This window comes from Thalia democratica, chromosome 7 (assembly GCF_965202585.1).
Source record: "Thalia democratica chromosome 7, ktThaDemo2.hap1.1, whole genome shotgun sequence".
NCBI classification, from domain to species: Eukaryota; Metazoa; Chordata; class Thaliacea; order Salpida; family Salpidae; genus Thalia; species Thalia democratica.
In genome coordinates this window covers 62,997,534-63,017,167 of record NC_139171.1, presented here as the reverse complement: position 1 = coordinate 63,017,167, position 19,634 = coordinate 62,997,534, and positions in this window count along the sequence as shown.

Below are 19,634 nucleotides of genomic sequence, written 5' to 3'. Positions count from 1 at the left end.
TCAAAAATATAGCTGAGCTTTATGTATTTCAGAGGCATATTTTTGAAGCAAATAAAATTTATAATATCGCTCACATCATAGTATGAGTAATTATACCATTCAAAGTTAGTTAATGAATTTTGACAACCTTCTAGTATAGTAAAAATAGTTTTTATTTTATATGGAATCCAAGGAATTTTGTCAAAAAAACCTCCGCGATCAAATCTCCATGTAAAATGAAGCTTGAGGCTTTTTAACTCACTAAACACAACCATATCACTCCAATTGAGCTTATTAAAATACTTGCTGTCTTTAAAAACTGTACGATCTTTGCCCGAAAAAGCTACTTCTAACGTCTGTATATTTTTAAACCTTTTGCCAAGGAACAATAGAAAGTTGAATGGTTGGCAAAAAAGTACTTTAACACGATTCAAATCTTTGTTTAAACTTTCAATAATTTCTACTTTTTGACTGTCTGATACTTCTATTAAATTCAACTCAATTTCTTCAAGATGAGTAAGACTTACTAATGTTTCTTTAAACCTTTTGAAACTCTTTCTACACTTTTTATTCTTGGTTTTAATAACAAATTTAACAAAATTAAGGTGTTTGTCTGTGTTAGTTGAAATGTCATCATGCTTATAAAATAAGATATGATTAGTAACTTTTTTAAACAACTGCATCTTAAAGTGGTGATATGTCTCTGCTTGGCAAGTAAATGCAGGGTAACCAAAAAGTTTCAGCAGCTCAGAAAAATGAAACAAAGTTCCCCTGTCTAAATCAAAAAACACAAAAAAGCATCCTTTTGTTCCACCCATGGACCGTCTTGAAAGACCTTTTACAAAGTCATTGTGAAGAACTGTTAATCTTACCAGCTTATGACAGTTATTCTTAATTTCTTTAGGTTGCTCAGATTTATATTTTATCATTTGTTTATTAGCTTTGTGTTGTTTAAAAACATTATTCTCACGAACATCTGCAAGTCCAAAGTACAAATTTCCTTTTGTGTACTTACAACCAACAAAACTAACTTCACTCAAAAAGTCTGAATTTTTTCTGAGCCAATTAGTCAACATAGTTTCTTTATAATCAGACACCAAAGAACTTCTTACACTTGAGTTCCATACATAGTAGTAAAAGAAAAACAAAAATTTACTAAAATCCGACTCTTTTTCATTAAAATTCTTGTAGAAATTCTGTGCTGATAAAGAAGGGTTAACTTTTTGGAAAACACTTATAGCATTGTTCAAATAACGTACATTTGAAAAATTTTTATCAATTTCATATTTATCCACTATTTTTTCAAGACACAAACACTTGAGATCTTTCACAGACTCATTTATTTCCATTTGTCTTTGTTTACTTAAACTTTATACAGTTACCTTAAGAGCTGTTAAATTGTAAAAACTCTTAAATTAAATAGAATATTAAATCTCTTAGGTGTTTTAAATTTTTAATTATTCTTTAAATAAGTTAAATTATTTTTGTGAAGTAACTCAGATATGAGATATAACCTTCTTTAATCTTATCATTGTAATAGATGGTAGAAATTAGAGCAGCAAATTGAAAAACAGCTTTATTGATATTATAACAACTTACTTTCGTTTGTAACTTTAGTATAAACAGCTTGCTTTTTGTAACCTTGTATACTTACATCATAATCAACTTTTAAACTTTACTGAGTCTTCTTGAATGTTTTTACTTTTATTTTACTTTTAATAAAAAATTGAGTATAGTTTGAAAAACTTGAAGTGCTAGTTAAATTTATTAAAATGAAAAAGATAGTAATTTAAAGTAGTAAATAATATTCAACATTTTAAATATTAAACAGGCCTACTAGTCTTAAAAAATGCTAGCCTAAGTCACACAAGTTTAGCCTTGGCTACATCAAACTAGTCAGTGTTAATGATCAAAAAAAAAAAAACAAAAAAAAAGTAAATTTCAAAAATTACTGCTAATCAAACTTTGAAATATATTGTATTAAGAAAAAGATTTAAGGCCATAGGGGTGGAAAATAACTTTTTCTTTACAACTTGATCTTAATTTGTGAACTTTTACTTATGCTGTAAGTTGCTTTTTACAGCTTTTTATTATTCAAATATAAATTTGAGATATAGTGGATGAAAATAAAACGTACAATAAGTGCCTTATGGGAGGTGAAAACTAAAACTGCTAATAGATAAGCACCAATTAAAAAAAAATTATCACAAATTTTGCAAGCTAACTAAAAAACTGTATTTAAACTAAAATAAGGCCAAAGGGTTTATTATAGAATTATCTTAGTATTTTACAAGATTTATTTTATTTTGAGGAAATTAATCTTGGCTATCAAACACTTTTTATTTTACATTTTACCACTTATAGGTTTGCCACTCTTTGAGTCAAAAAATCTTCCCTGAGTGACCAAAAACTTCCCAAAGTAACCTTAAAATTCCCTGAGCTTTTTTCAAATCTTTAAAAATAGTTTTATTTATTAAAAAATTACCATTTTAATTCTAAGAGTATTGAAGAACTTGCCACAAGGCTAAAAAATTTCTTAAAAAGCAATTTAAAATGAATAAAATTAACTTTTTTGAACAAAATATTGAAACTGAATTAACTAAATCTCATTCTAGATCTAGAATATAACTTCCCTGAAATTTTTAGAAAAAACCAAAACTGCCCTGAGTTTCTCTGAGTTAAAAAAAAAAAATCAAAATTCCCTGTGTTTCCCTGAGATTTTTTACAACTTAAAAATTCCTTGAGTTTATGTAGTTGTGTGGCAACCTTGCACTTAACAAAATTCATAGTTACATTTGAGGGATCAAAAGTTGGCAAGCTTAAAAGATTTCTTATTGGAGTAAAACTTGAAAAACTACTAAAAATTTATGTTTGTAAGATTTCTAATTTTTTTTAAGCTAGTCCATTAGTAATTTAAAAACCATTTGCAATAAAAAAGTTTTAATTGTGGAAAATAAAGACTTTTTACAATTTTAACCCTATTTTAATGTACATTATCCTTTTTTTTTTTTGTTAACTTAAAGTTATTAATATAAGATATCTCTAACTACTTTAGAAATGTTTTCTGTAAAATTAGGGTCTTTAGCTAAAAAAAAACGTATAAACTTTTAATCAAGTTTTGAGCTTATAATTAATTTATTAAACAAAAAATTGTGGTCTAAAAGTTTGTACTGGAAATTTTTTACAAAACTCACTATATACTAAAAAAAACTTTTATAATTAAAAAAAACGGCTTGTAACTTGTAGTTTAAGCTTAAATATAGAAGTCAATGTTAGTATTTGTATAAAAAAAGTTATAACTATCCTGTATATCTTTAACAGTTTCAAAATGTTTGCAAAAACATTACAAACTAGTTTTAAAAACTTTTTTTAGTAAGAACTATTAACAAACTTATTAGTTTATGTATTGTAGACTATTGTATTAATCATAAAGTAACTTATTCACACTTAACTTTAAAAAATAACAAAACTTAAAGTAGTGTGAGTTACTTTTAAAACAAAACAACAAAATAAAAAAAGTTGTCAAAAAATACTTTGAATTTAAATTAAAAACTATGTGAAGCTATAACTAAATTATAATTATAATGTTTTAAATATTTACATATGTAGCTAGTTTCCACAAGTATCTTGTTTTAATCTTGAAAGCAACTTTTTAACATTACATTTATAAAATTGCAACACTTGGTCTATTGTTTTAATATATTTGAAATATGTTTCTTTATTTAAAAAGTAATATTCTTTAATTTAGCAAGTTTAATGTCTTATAAGTTCATCTCTTAACTAGAGATCAGGGGTTCCCATTTTTTTAAGGCCCCCTTTAAAGAAATAAAAAAAGCTATGGCCCCCTCTAACATTTGTCAAAAAACTTCACTTATTTAAAATTAAGACCTTTTTTCTCTTCACCCACAACTCAAGCATATCTAGTGAAAGTTATAAATTATGGTCTTATTGCCTCCCTTTGACCCTTTTACCTTAAAACTTTTGAATTTTTGTTGGTTCCTACTTTTAAATGTTTTAATTTCATTTTTATAGACTCTATATAGTTGAAAGGTGTTTATATTTTATTGTGTCAAGTTATGGAATATATGTTAATTAGAAATACAAACAATTTAATAAAAAATGTAATCTACTGTTAATAAACTTTATGTGAAATAGTTAATTTCATTTTACAGTATATAGCTTTTGAAGGGTTTTAAGATAAAAACTTTTGTTAATCAGTATTAGGTTTAATATTTCTTACAAGATAATTATGTATAACTTTAATTAAACCTAAAAGTAGAAGTAATAAATAGTTTTTCAAAAGCACTAATGAATCATAACCTTTAGAACCTTTATTTGGCAAAGTCTTGAGCTTAATTACAAGTCCAACTACTTAATTATTGAAAAGTTAGAAATAAGTCTAATGTGAATCCTCAATAACTCAACAAATTATTATAACTTATTGAACCATCAATAGTTAAAAAAGTTAAAATCAGTGTATTGTTTAATACAAAGAAAAATCAACCACAATCTTTAATTAAGTTTTTATCTGAAAACACTAGAAATATCAAGTGCAACAGAGCATATCATAACATTCCTTATAAGGTCATGTGATAGAAAGGTGTTGGCTTATAAAACTGTTTACTATGTAAGTTTTTGTTTTTTAATTCACTCAAATACATTGAGTAAGCAATTCTACTTTTTTTTAAATAACTACCAATTTTAGTTGTTCTTTTATTATTTGTCAATTGCAGAAAGTCATAATAAGTTATAATGAATTAATAAATGAAACTATTTTTAGTGTTATAAAAAGTTTACTTAAAAATTCATTGTAGTTAACATATAAATTGTTTGTTTACAATGTTTTATAAAATTGTTTGTTAACATCATTACCATAATAAAAATGTAAACTTGGAACATAATTTGAAACTTAATTATTTTGTAACAATATCAAGCTTTTTTGATAGTGCATAAACTTTTACATGCATATATATATATATATATATATATATATATATATATATATATATATATATATATATATATATATATATATATATATATGCATGTAAAAGTTTATGCACTATCAAAAAATGTAATATACATACATATATATTACAAATATAATGTATTTTTAATTTAGTTTCATGTTTAAAACTTATAAAGTTTAAATTAGTTTCTATTGATTATAAGCATTAATTTTTATTTTTGTTAAGTTCTTTTTTTTGTTACTATTATGCAGTTTAATTCAAGTTTAAAGTTAAGATTAAAGTAAAAAACTGTTAAGCAGTATAACAAAAGTTACTGTAAAGCTACTTTAAATGTGTTTTTTAATATAAAAAATTTTGATGATCACAAACATTTGTTATCTATCAGTAGATTTTTTGTGTCAAATTGAAACTTAACTACTTACATGTAAAAGATGTTTAAAATTCCAAGTTTTTTTTTTCAAATTTCTCAAATTCCAGGTTTTTCTAGGATTCCAGGTTTTTTGGCAACCCTGTATTATTAAAAAATTTAAAAGCTAGAAAACAAAGTTTGAAAATATTTACTTATAAAAAATTTACTTAAATGAGGTAAAATCTGATTCTTCTTAAAGAACCTGATAGGCTTATAAGAAATTAAGATCACAGACTTGCTCAGAGCAAGGCCTGATGCTTATGTATAAACAAAGCAAAAGTTTACAAGATAGGAAACAGTAGCCATATAAAAACAGCTATTCCCGCAGCAAGGCAATCAAATACTCAAGTTTTTTTATCAACTAATGGGTTTTGATCTTGGAATGTTCAAAGCAGTCTTAGGCCATCAGGCCAGACAGTATTTTCATATTTATTACATAAATATTTTTGTTCCACCATCATGCCACACAAGTTGATAAAAGGAAAAAAAGTAACAATGGTGTAATTCAGACTTAAAATATAATTGAGTACAGTTTTTAAGAGATTGTTGACTTTTTGCAAACTTGTCCTCAGTTTGAAAAAAACTGAGTATAGCTGAATTTAGTTCTGAATGGAATGTTTGAAACTTTTTTTTTTTGATAATTTTAATATAAAACAGAACATACAACAAACATATTATTCCTCTAGACAAAAACTATTTTAAAACTTGGAATCTTGTTTAAAAACAGTTATCAGAGTATACAAATAGTAGTATAACAAAACATTGCCAAAACTTATCTAGAAATTACAACTGTCATGAACTTTACTACTACTGAACTTGCTGCAATGCAAAAATAGCAAAAAAGAAAACCCCCAACTAGGAAAGTACTAGTTGGACTTAAAAAACCGCCAATTTATAACTACGTTAATTGAATGCTTTAGTTTTTACAATCTTATTTCATACTTTACTAACAGTTTTAGAATATAAAAACTTAACCGAAAATTTAGTTAGTAAAATAACATCTGTTCTAACGAATATTCAATATAAAAACACCTACTGTATATTACAAAAATTATAAACTACCCTTGTTTTTATTGAGCAGCTGACAAGGTTGCCATAACTTAAGAAAAAGAAAAAAGTTTTGAATACCAATAAACGTCTAATGATTTAAATTTAAGTTTAATTCTGTTGCAATATTTTACTATTCTGTGTAAGAACTCTGTAAAGTTTGTATAAATTGTTACTGTTTGTTGCTAGTTTGAAACAACTTTTGTTATGAATTATAATTTAAAATTTTCTAAAACTGTTTTAAACTGTTTTTTTATGTTTTCTATTGGTAACTTTATACAATTTTTTATTTTCAGACCTTCTTTTAAAATTGGTTAACGTTTATTATTTGTATTATTGTATGTTTCCTACGCTTTTTTTATACGTTTTTATTTTCTTTTTTTTTAAATAAGCTGTTTTAATTTCATAAAACTTTTCACTTAAGCTTTCTGTATAAATGTTATTGTGACAAAACGTTATTCAATACTAAAGTATCGTTTTTTTTTAACAAAAAAAAAAAGTTAAAGTTTAATGAAAATTATGCGTTTTGTTATATAAAATTGAACTTACAAGTTACAAAATATAAAAAGAAAGCACAAGCTTGTGTAACTTTAAAAAAAACTTTCAGTGTTTTTTAGAACGAGTAACTAATTAAAGCATAAAAATTGAAGGTAATTTATCAGTATAATTTTTTACAAATTCGATACTTGTATTACATTTTTATAAACTTTTTTAAAAAGCCTGTTTAAGCATATTTTAATTAAAAACCATATAAATATAAAAAAAGATTTGGAAAAACTTTAGCAGTTTGCATTTAGCTACTTAAATTGACTCGTATACAAATAAAAAACTTCTAACGCAAATCATGTGAATAATTTCGCTGAAAAAATATTTCTGTACCGTCACATGTTTATTTCCTAGTTTTATTTTTTTTAACCAATTTATTTCATTTAGAAATGTGTTATTCTCACTTTTTTTTACCAGAACGAATTATTTTAACTCAATTTGGAGTTTTCTCCTGACTCTTTTTTTTTAACCACAATTGTTCAGGGGCGTGTCTAGACTAGAATTTTTTTTAATTGGGTTGCAAAATTTTTACTTAATTATAGAGTACTTTCTGTAATACCTTTGAATGTTACACTTTGGAAAATTTTATCACTGTCTACTAAGTATCTTTCTAAAATTTCTCAGGTACATAAAAATGTTTAAACTTTAAGAAGCTTAAAATACCAGTAGAATAGAATGCAAAAACTAATAACTTATCGAGTTCATTTATTTTGAGTAAGAAAAATTAAATGTAAACTTAAGGCCCTAGTTTTAGAGCGAAATTTTGCCTTACATTGTGAAGCAAACATTAATAACGAACTATTTTATACATAAAAAAACTAAAATCGAAGTTCTAATCAAAATTAGAAGTTAACTTCCTTAATTATAGAAAAACATATTCAATGATGTGTTAATAAATTAAATTACTTATTCAAACAGTTCCAGTAAAAATTAAATTTAAACTTACAACAAGTTATAAAACATACTAACAGCGGACGTGAACAGTTGTTTTACAATTTAATGTAAAAAATGTGAAAACTACGGTTTTTCTAATGTTGTAGAATAAAAACAGTTTGTGATTTGGGCAAAAGTTTGCACAGTTGACAAAACATTCGAATTGTATTAATGTTCAAATATAGATTTAAAAAAAAACTTTTGATTGGTTAATTTCAAATCAAAGTCTTCATTTTCCAAACGTGAAACTTTCATAACTATACACTTTTTTACAAACAAACTTACAAAACTACGTCATTGCAAATAGTATTTTTGTATAGTATTTAATTAAGTGTCTGATTTTTATCTCTTACATGTAAAATTAATTATACATTTAAAAAGACTTATACATGGTAAAAACAAATTTTCAGCTTATTGAACTATTTTATCTTCTATTAACATTCAAAGTACGTACAAATTGTAATAAATATAGCACACAAGTGCATTAAGAATTTTATTAATTTATAAATATATAAGAATAGAAAAAAAAAACGTCTTATTAAGTCTAAAAAATTTAACCTTTTTCAACATCTTTTTCACTTAATATTTAGTTTATTTAAGGACAAAAAGGAACGCTGACGTTAAAAATATTTGGTCCTAGGCCATAAAGTACAAAGTCACGGTCATCGAGTCGCTCACAACGGATATTGTGTTCGGTTTATTAAATTTATAAGAATTTTTCTATTTCGAAAACTATACACAGTAAAAAATATAAAAGTAAAACTTTACTATTACTTCATGATATATTCAATTCAGTCAAGATATGTATCTAAGTATAAATATACATTTCTACATACAAAGTCATATACAACTTCATTAAAAAAAATAAAAATAAACGGCCATAAAATAGTTATAAGAAAATGACATAAAACGTATTAAAATAAATAAGTTTTAACTTCTAAAGAAATTGTTTTGTGTTGATGTTGAGAAAATCATCCGAAAAACACAAAGAGACTTATAAATATATCTTTAATATTTGAACTTGAACCAAACCTATTACCAAGTTTTTTTGTTAGCTTACTTATTTGGCTTAAGCTTTAAATAATTATCAAATTCACAAATAAAAATTATTGTATCTGCTAGTTATATTAATACAAAGGAATTGTGACAGTTGAATAATACTTCAGATTTTCAGTAGCTTTACATACATTTTCTGACCATTCATCTTTATCAACATCATAACATAATACAACTTGTGTACATCTTTGAAATACAAATATCTTACTTCCAACTGCAATAGATTCCTTTTTAACTGAATGCAATTCAGGTGTTTTGAGTGTTACAAACATATTGCTAGTTTTATCAAAAAATTCACAATTGGTGTTTAAATTTGCACCACCAATTACAAACAATTTGCTTTTAAGACAAATTAAGCTATGGTCCATTCTTTTTTCCATCATATTTGGCATTGCTGTCCAAGCATCAGCAAGTATATCATATGATTTTACTGTTTTTAAAGCATTTCCATAAAAAAATCCGCCAGAAACTACAATATTTCCTTCAAATATTGCACAAGCTGCACGTGATTTTGCTTGCTTCATTTCTGCGACTTCTTTCCATTTCAATGTTTTAACATCAAACCGAAGACAAGATTTTAAAAAACTTCTAGACTCAAAATTATAACCGCCAAAAAGATAAATCTTATCCATAAATGCACAAGCACAAAAATGTTGACGTTCATCAGCCATATCACAAACAGAATACCAAATTTTACTAACAGGTGAATATTTTTTAATCGACTTTAAAGGATTTCCTACAGGACCGAACCCACCAAATACATACACTTCTCCTTTAAAACAAACTGCTTTTGAAAAATGTCGTTTTTTAACATTAAAGAAGGTTCTCGGAGTACTTCTAGACTTTTTCCACATATCTCTTTTACTTGGTTTACATATTTGTTTTGTCTTGTACAAAAACCTCCACAAATAAGAACATTGAACATGTTTTGGTTACATTGTCTACTCTTATTAATAGAACTAAAACCATTCTGAATATCTCGGTCATTCAATATTTTAACACATTCGTTGTTTTTACAAAAACATGAAGTCTCTTTTTGGAGATATTTTAGTACTTGGTCTGATATAAGATTGAGACGAACTTTTAATAGTAGTTGTTTTGAAAATAAACTGCGTTCTTCTATTTTGTAACTCAACCATTTATTTGCTGCATTAAAAACTTCAACTTCTGAATCTATTTTTAAACTAGAACTTGCGAATATTTTCAAGATTAAACATTTTTCTAGCTCTAAAAAGTTTTTAGTTTCAACTACCATAACAAAACAACGTTCTATACAATTAAATATTGTTTTATGAAGACTTAGTAAATAGAACAGTCCAGAAAACTGATAATAAGTTGCAGCATTATGAGTTTTTAATTTCTTATTGATAACATCGCATACTTTACTCATATTTCCCTCTTCTAGAAATAATGAGCTTGATTTAACTATCGAAATAAGTTTTGAATCATCACTCTTAATTTTACCTGAAATCAATTTAGTTTAAGTTATATACACATTTAATTTTATTTTTTTATTGAACAATTATAAATACTTTACTCGTGATTTAAAAAAAAAAATTAACCTGCCGGATCCCAGTATTCGAATTCTGGTCCGACCGGATATCTTTTATAAAGTATGTTCGAATATGGCTTATTATTTATTAGAATATCGCGGTTCTGGCAGGATCCTATTTTAATAATGTTAAATGGATCGTTTAGCTCTATAAGTTTACTTTATTCATTTTTTTTGTTGGAAAAAGGTCAAAGAAATTTTTTGAGTTTAGGTATTTGTACTTGATGTTCTAGATATCATGATGAAGAGCAAAAAAATCTTAGGCGTATTTTTAGGTAGTTTTAATACTTACCCTAGACCAGGGTTTCCCAAAGTGGGCGATATCGCCCCCCTGGGGGCAATTTTAGTAAGTCGGGGGGCAATAATTAGTAAGGGGGCGAAAGGGTGGGCGATAATTAGTAAGGGGGCGAAAAGGGGGCAATTTTAAAACTTTGGGCTGTCATAAAATTTTTACTTTCTATTCTGCGATTTTGCTAGATTCAGCTTGCTAATAAATATTTGACCCAGAGGTAAAACTTAAACAAAAAAGTTTATTATGTTTATGTAAAATATAGAGATTAATATCAAGTACTTATGACTCCTACTTTCAAGTAAATTACATTTTTTCATTCATATATTTTCCCTTTTAACAATCATATAGATCATAGACGGTCGGAATCCCTCTCAGTGGTCTCACCTTTTTATAACCTGACATATATGTTATTTCGGATCATAAATGGTTCGTAAAAATCTATATTATTTATTATTAACTATCACCTCATGATGTTTCCAATTGTTTTTTGAAAAGTCACTAAGTTAGACTAAGAAATAAAACTAAACAGGTTTGCCAACTCACCTAGAAACCTGGAAAAACCTGGAATTTGATAATTTAGGCAAAAAAAAAACCTAAAAAATCTGAAATTTTTAACAATCTCAACATATTAGGGAGTAAAATTTTGATTTGACAAAAAAAAAGGTACCATAAAGATAAAAATTTGGATCCCTTCGAGGCAGATATTTTTAAGTAAACGACTTACAGGAAACCTTCTCAGACTTACAAACTGACCTTGAACTTAAAGTAAATTTTTCCAAAGAACGTTATGAAAACTTTTGGACTCAACAAAAACTAAGGCAAAAGTATCCAATCACTTGAAAGAAATTTAGATTGCTGTTTATAGTTTTTCCTTCTAGCTATGTTGTTGAGAAAGCTTTCAGTTTAGTTATCAACATCTTGAACAAAATATCTAATCTAAATATTTGTAAAGGAGGCTTTTTTCTACTGATTAAGATTCAGATTAGAAAAACTTGCAAGCAGTCATAAACCTCATCCTTCACATTATATTAGACTTCAGTAGCAGACATTATTTTATGAAAGTTTTTTTATTTTATTTGATCTTTAAAAATACGTCTTATTTAACCTAGTTTGTATTGTATTTAGTAGTCTTTTTATAATAAAAAAATATTAAGTTATTTATTCTACAATAGATTTGCATAATGCCTAATAAATATTAATTACAATAGATTTCCTGTTGAGTTCGCACTTTTTACCCAAAAAAAAGTGCAAGTTTTTATTTTCTTTAATTTAACTTAAATAATGTGTATTACTAACTAAGTATTAGTAAAACAAAAAATAAATAATATTTAAAAGCTTATAAAGATCTTTTTTTTTAATGAATGTTTGTTTTATGATTTACTTGATTTCATGTCTATTCATAAGGTTATTTTGCATATAACATATTTGAATTTGTCATTTTGTAAAAAAAATTGGTAATAGTTTTTGAGTTTGCACTTTTTGATTTTGTTATAAGTGCGAACTAAAGCGGAAGTCTACAGTATTTATTAAATGGTTTATGTTTTAAATCTGTTAATAGTTTTATTTTGAACTAGTTAATTTTGAAGTTTATATTTGTCGTTTTACATTACACTAAAAGTTTTTATACCATAGTGATTAAAGTATGTTTTAGAAAATGTATTTGACATATTTTTTTGTTACTTGTTTAGTGTGTATAAATAAAAAAATCTTGATAACCATTAAAGTTTTTTTATTTCAAACTTTTTTTTATTTGGTTTTAAAAGAGTTTAGGTTTGAGATCTCTATTTTAAATGACTTCAAGTTTTTCATTTAAAAGATTTTTAAACTCAATTTTATTTTCTAACTTGATTTATTATTGTTTAAAATCTATATATTAAGGAACTTTAAACTATTAGTACAGTTTTTTTTTGTTTTATCTTAATTTGTAATATATTATAAATTAGAATGTGTTGTTTTTTTAATAGTTTAACACTAGCTTTTAGTTTTTCACTATTTTCTTCATTGTAAATTATTTTAGGCTAATAACTATAGAAACGATAAACTTAAACATAATTAAATAAGCCATCAAAAAGACTGCTACAGTTACAAAACAAAATTTTAACCTAGTTGAAAGAATTTTTTTATTGATTACTTTCTTTTCACAGAATTAAATGTAAAACATTTGATCTTTTTTTTTAATTAAATTAAGAAAAAAAAAAATTAAATTAAGGTTTAGTTTCCTAAAGGTTATTCCAAGTCAAATACTATTTAATGGTATTCTACTACAAAACATATAGTTTGAAAAGTTTAAAATTAAGTTTTTAACTTTACAACTAACTTGCTTATAATATATCTTTACATTGAAATTAATAATTTTACTGCATTAACTGAAGCTGTTAATGAAACCACTTTTCATGTGATATAATCAACCAGTCGGTCAAACTTGCTTAAACTAGATCAGAAATTATGTTTTAATATTTATTTTATTATGTGTAAAACAAACTCTTCATTCTTTTAAAGTATTTTAATCTCTTGTATATAAATTTTAGAATATGCCTATGTATTAGATCTTTTAAGTATTTTGTGCGGCTTAAATAAGTTACTTAGTATTAACTTCTAAATGTCCGAAATTCATTATATAAGAGATTATTATAATGTCAGATTTCAGTTAAGATTTCAGATGGGTAACGTACGATTAAGACCCAGCCAAATTTCGTCCCGCTAAGTAATTTGAAAACAACTTATGCATAATAAACAAAATTTAGTTTATTGATACTTAATATTTTGAAATACACTTTCAATTTGTTTTAAGTTCACAATAGTATTTGCTAGATCACAATAATACTAAATGATTTTATTACAATTTTGCTCGAGTTTTTTAATTTTCTTATATGTTATTTTTATAAATTATGCAACCCGCAATTACATTTCTTAACGAGTTGAAACTAGAAAAGATTTTTTAGTAAGTATGAATTACTGACTACAAAAGTTGTCCACCACTACCCTAAAAGTTTCATTAGTTTCAAAACAATTCATATTTAAACAGGATTGATTACAGATTACACAGTGCTTTTTATTATTTAAGTATTTTAATACACTTTACGGGGCTTATAAGAAAACAACTGTTACTTATTTTCTCAAGCCCTGTAATTTACTTTGAACACAGCCAAAAAGTGCGTGCAGAAGAAGTACCAGACTAAATTGCATTTTTTGGCTGAAAAGTTTGTACTCAAGAGAAAAACTAGTTTGTATAATCGTGGGGGGCGATTATTTTTCAAATTTCTGAAAAGGGGGCGATTTAGTAAATGAGTTTGGGAAACCCTGCCCTAGACACTACAAAAAAACACTAGATATTACAAAAAAACATGTAACTTACACAAAGTATTTTGGGGTTTGTGATAAAAAAGAATAGCGAAAACGAAACGGTATTTTGCGTATTTTAGAGTAGTTCTGAAAGTTCCATAAGATATTATGGAAAAATTTAAATTAGTACAGGATTTGGTCGGATCTAAATTTTAAAATAAAATAAGGATCAGAATCCGGCCTAATTATAATTTTATAATGAGATTCAGTTCCTAATTTTAAAATAAGATACAGATTCGAATCCAGTCGGACCCTTATATTTTGGTCCGGTAGAACATTTACAAAAACAATGAACTAGACTTAATAATCGTTATTAAAAAATACCAGCCTTTAGTTTACACAAAATAAACTTATTTTAACTAATTAGTATAACTTAGAAGTACAAAATTTTCTAATCCTTACTTACCAGATTGATTAAAACCTTGTAACTTTTTCTTTGCAGTTTTCTTGCAAAATGTTAGAAATTTCAATCTACTGCTTAATGGTAATGATAATTCTTCTAACTTTATTTTCTTTAGATCAACTTTATTCTGATTGTTTTCAGTTAAGTTGACTTCATGTTGTTTAATCGCAGTTCTTTTCATATTAACTTTTAATAATCTAAAAATTAATTCCGTTAATAGTAAATAAAGTTTTGTACAATACACCATAAAACTTTAATATGCTTAAAAAAAGTTTAAAATAAAGTTTTTTTGTTCTTGTTATTGGCTTCTTAATATAGCAATATATGTACTTAAAACAACAATATTAGACAAACATTACTTCTAGTTTCAAAATATAAGGTACAATATAGCATTTTTTCAACACTTTTATAACGTAGTTAACTTAAATAACTAGTTAACAAAAGACTATTTGTTTATATTTGTTTTAATAACTTAATTTTTTTGTATTTAGCAATTAAATACTGTAATGCTTATTATTTTATCATATAAGTATATTAGACATACAAAACTTAAAGAACTTACTTTACTTTGTTTAACGTGTTACGTGGTGATAAATAAACAACCTTAAGTTTTTTTATTACACACTGCCATAGTTCACATTTGACTTACAATACATTTTAGAAACTGATCAATCGATCATATTATTACAACCATTAAGTAGTTTGTCGGAATTTAATTTAAGATAAACACAAGTTAGTTACTAAATAACTAGTTAAAATTTAAAAAAAAAATATCTTTAAATCGACAATTTTTTAACAATTTAAAATAAATCTTGTTACAACTTAAGTCAGTGATCTTCAAGCTAATTAAAATCTATGCACACTAAATTGCAAAATAAAAGTTATTTTCATCCTAAGATGTTATTTAAAAGAGATTCTAGTGGCAGGAATATGAATTATTTAGTTTTTTCTCTTATAAATAACTATCTTTGGTTATTTAAACATTTAACTCTTATATTAAACAAAACTAATTAATAAATTCATTTTATCAGTCAGTACCCTATTAAATAAATGTTTTTTTGTTGACCTTGTTTCCACAATATTTTTATTACTTTCCTCTTAGGTACTAATTTTACAAACACACTTCTTTTATTCCTACGAAGCAACTAATGTTCTTGAAACACTTTATTAAGTATAAACTACATATTTTAGTTAAATTATCAGTTTTAATTCAACTATTTTTATTTATATAGAAATATGCTAAACGAAATGAAAACAAATTAAAATAAGCTAGATTAAAAATATTTTATTAGATAATGTTGCTCTTTGAACAAAATTTTTTGGTTCAAAGGTCTGTGTATTTGATGCTGAAATTTTTCGTTTCTTAAACTGACTTTCTGCACTCTATGAAGTTCAGAATAGTAAAAAAAAGTCTTTTCTTTCTATTAAACAAAATGAATATTTAAAGTTTAGTTGTTTTCAATTTAAATATATTGTTATGTTGTTTTCTAAAATTATCATAAACAACTTTAATTAAGTTTGTAACTGATTATACACTGTTTCCACTATTTTGAGTAAATAAATTTTTTGAGTTACCTTAATCTGTCTTAAATTTTTCAAATCTTAAAAAAAAACGTTTTCTAAGTAAATAAAAATGTAAATACAGTATACTACCGCTTAAGTACGCACTTTTTTTGGTACGCATCACGCCTTAAGTACGCACTTATCCAGAAAGACAAAGTAAAGGATGTTATACTAGAACTTCTAAAAAATTCCTGTTTTTTTTGCCTAAATTTTCAATCATCAAGTTTTTCCAGATTATTTTATGTTTCCAGGTAGAATGACCAACCTGCTGAGTTAGCCTGAGATTTTCACAACTTTTAAACTAGGGTGAGTAATCCTGAGTAGTCTAAGTGGCCTGAGATTGTGACAGTCCTGTTATTAAATGTTAAAAAACTAAATACATATGTAGTGGTTGCAGAAAAGTAAAAAAATAATGATGTTTGAGCTGTAATGCTATAAAATAAATAAATCTAGATGACAAACTTAAAAAAACCTAAAAATACAAAATAGTTAAGTCATAATTTAATTTAAATGTACATACATTTATGTTTTGAAAATGTTTGGTAAACACAATGGTTTGGTACTTTCCCTCTAACAAAACAAAATGTAGCTTAATATTTTTTTTTAATCATTGACTGACATTGACTTTCTATATTAAATGTATGTATTAATTATGTAGAAGCATTTTATAGATAAAATAAATCATTTTAAAATCCTAAAAAAATTTTGCAAATTAGAATTATGTATTAAATGTTATTTAAAATAAAAAGACTTGTTTGTTTGGTTTAATTATTTGGTGGCTAGTTGTAAAAAAGAAAACAAACAACTAAATTTCATATTATACTATGTCATCAAAAAGTACGCACTATCGTGCTAAGTACGCAATTTTTGGTCGGGTTCAATTTGCGTACTTAAGCGGTAGTGTACTGTAATATAACAAAATGTTGAAACTAATTTAACTGAATCTCATTCAAACTATAGAAACACTTTTCTTTAGGCTTTTAGTAATCTTAAAACTAACATAATTTTTGAATAATAATAATTCCATCCATAGTAAGCCTGAATAAAGATAAAAATATTTTATGTGTGTAGAAACCAGACTTGTTAAAATGCTAATTATTACTATGGTAATTCAGCAATGAAGCGTATAAAATTTAGTTTGTTTTAAGTTATTAGTTTCACGCTCGAGTAAACAAAGCAGAGCTTTTTAACATGTCTGGTAGAAACCCTGATTTACTAATTTTATGGGGGCTTTTTTACAGAGTTGTCATTCGTAAAAGTAAAAGAGCCAGTGTGAGTGACCAAAAACCAGTCTGAGATTCATTAGTAAACGAAATTTATAATATTAGTGTTAGCCAAAAATATTAAAAAAAACAGTGTATCTAAAATGTATAAAATGAATAATATCTAAATTTTAACTTGATAAATACACAAGTAGAAAATTTTTTTTTTTAATTTTGCTAAAGATAAAAGAAAAAATTAAAACTAATCTAAATTTTTATTTAGAATTTCAGACGATCATGTTTCAATAAAGGTTTTAAAAAACGTTCATTATACTCTCTTTTAGTTTTTAAAAACTGTAAACTAGCTTAAAAATTGTCCTGAGTAGTCAGAGTATGTGATAAAAATGTTTTAAAAAAACTAAATGTCTTTACCTGCTTTTAATCTAGTTGAAACTGTATAGAAAATAATATACTTAGCAGAAGAAAAGTTGTGCTAATGTTTAATATTAATTATACTTATTAGCTTTCCTCTAAATCATTTAAACAAGCACATTTAAACATATATGTTTATTTCAGGTTGATATTATTGTTTTAAATTACATGATTTCCTGTATTCACTGAAGCCTGTTATTGTTTACAATTATTTTAGAGTTCTTTCTTAGTTGAAGTTAGATAAATAATAGTTATAGTAAGTATAATATAAGCTGTGTTAAAATCCATAGAAAGTTTAGTAAAAATGTTGCAATACATACTTTGCAATAAAACAAAGTTTTGTTTTACTAATGACATAAATGCTACTTTTTGAGACAAAATATATTTTTCTAAAAGTGGAAATATGAGCCAAACACAGAAAATTATCTCATTTTGAGATTTTTACACCTGAAATATAATAGATATAACAAACAAAAATTTTTTTTAAAATATTTATTATTTTAAGGCAATAAGGTTTTAATTTCAAAAAACTAGCATTAAGTTTTTAAAAGAATATATTAACTAAAATAATTGTTGTAAATAAATTATTATTAGTCACCATTTAAATTTATATCTTAAACTAGTCTTTATTATTCCATTTACAGAATAAAATTGTGGATAAATGTTTAAAACTGATAATAATTTACAACTTGTATTTCGAAATTTTAAGCTTAAAAAAACTGAAGAACTATAAAACAGATAAACAAAAAAAAATATTGTATTAAGATAAATTTTAACTGAAAAACAATTTTACATTTCACAGGACGTTGATTTTATTTTTTATGAAAATACATATTATTATAATACAAAAAACAAAATAATTTTTAAGGAAAAAGTCAATTTCAAGGGTATTAGCAAAATATAAACAAAGCAAAATGTTTTAAAAGTTTCTTGTTATAGATTTTCTACTGAAATGTTAAAACTATAATTTGAAACCTTAATAGTTTACATAGGATAAACATTAAGTTCCTAGTAAGTATTTCAAGATAAACTTAAATCAGGGTTTTCCAAAAAGGGCCTAGTGGCCTCCTTGAAAGTCACTTTATTTAGAAGAGCACTAGGTTTAGAAGATGTTCATTCAGGAAGCTATGAGCAGCAAATTGGTCAGTAAAGGAGCAACAGGGGCACCATGCGGTTATAAATTCAAACTTACACCAGATATTCTGTAGTTGATGATGAAAAGCAAAAAAAAAGGTTTTATATTGTAAGAAAAATATTAGTTATTTTAAACAAACATGTAAGAATTAAAAAAAGATTTTAAACAAAATTTGCTATATAGCATGACGTAATTGGAACTAAATTAAGAAAATCTCATTACAGATGTAGAAAAAAACTGGACTGAATTTTTCTAAAATTTTTGAAAGTATGCTGATTTTTTTTATTTAAAATAGTCAAAATGGGAGGAGTTATTGTGAAAGTTATTTCAATTCAAGAGTAGTCTTAATTAGCTTGAAATATACTAAATCATCCTTATATTTTCATAAAAATCTTACTAACCTTAGTTATTCTGAGTTTATGAAATTCCAATATTATTTAAATCAAACTAGCCAGGGTCATTTTAAATTTTTGGAAAAAAATAAAGATCGAAGTTAAAAAAGTATAAACCTAATAAACTTTACAAGTAAAAAATTGTTATCATTATAATAAGATAAGCAAGAACTATAAAAATAAAACACAGTTTATAAATGTGAGTCATAGTAACATCTGCAAAGTTATTAAAATAAAAAAAATTAGTTTAAGTTATGCAAAACAAGAGATTCTCAGTCAGATTGTAAAGAAAAAATCTTTTAACTTGTATGAGTGAAAGGCAAACCTGATTAATAAAAAACATAGGACTGGATAAAGAAGATTTTCTATTATAATAGTAAA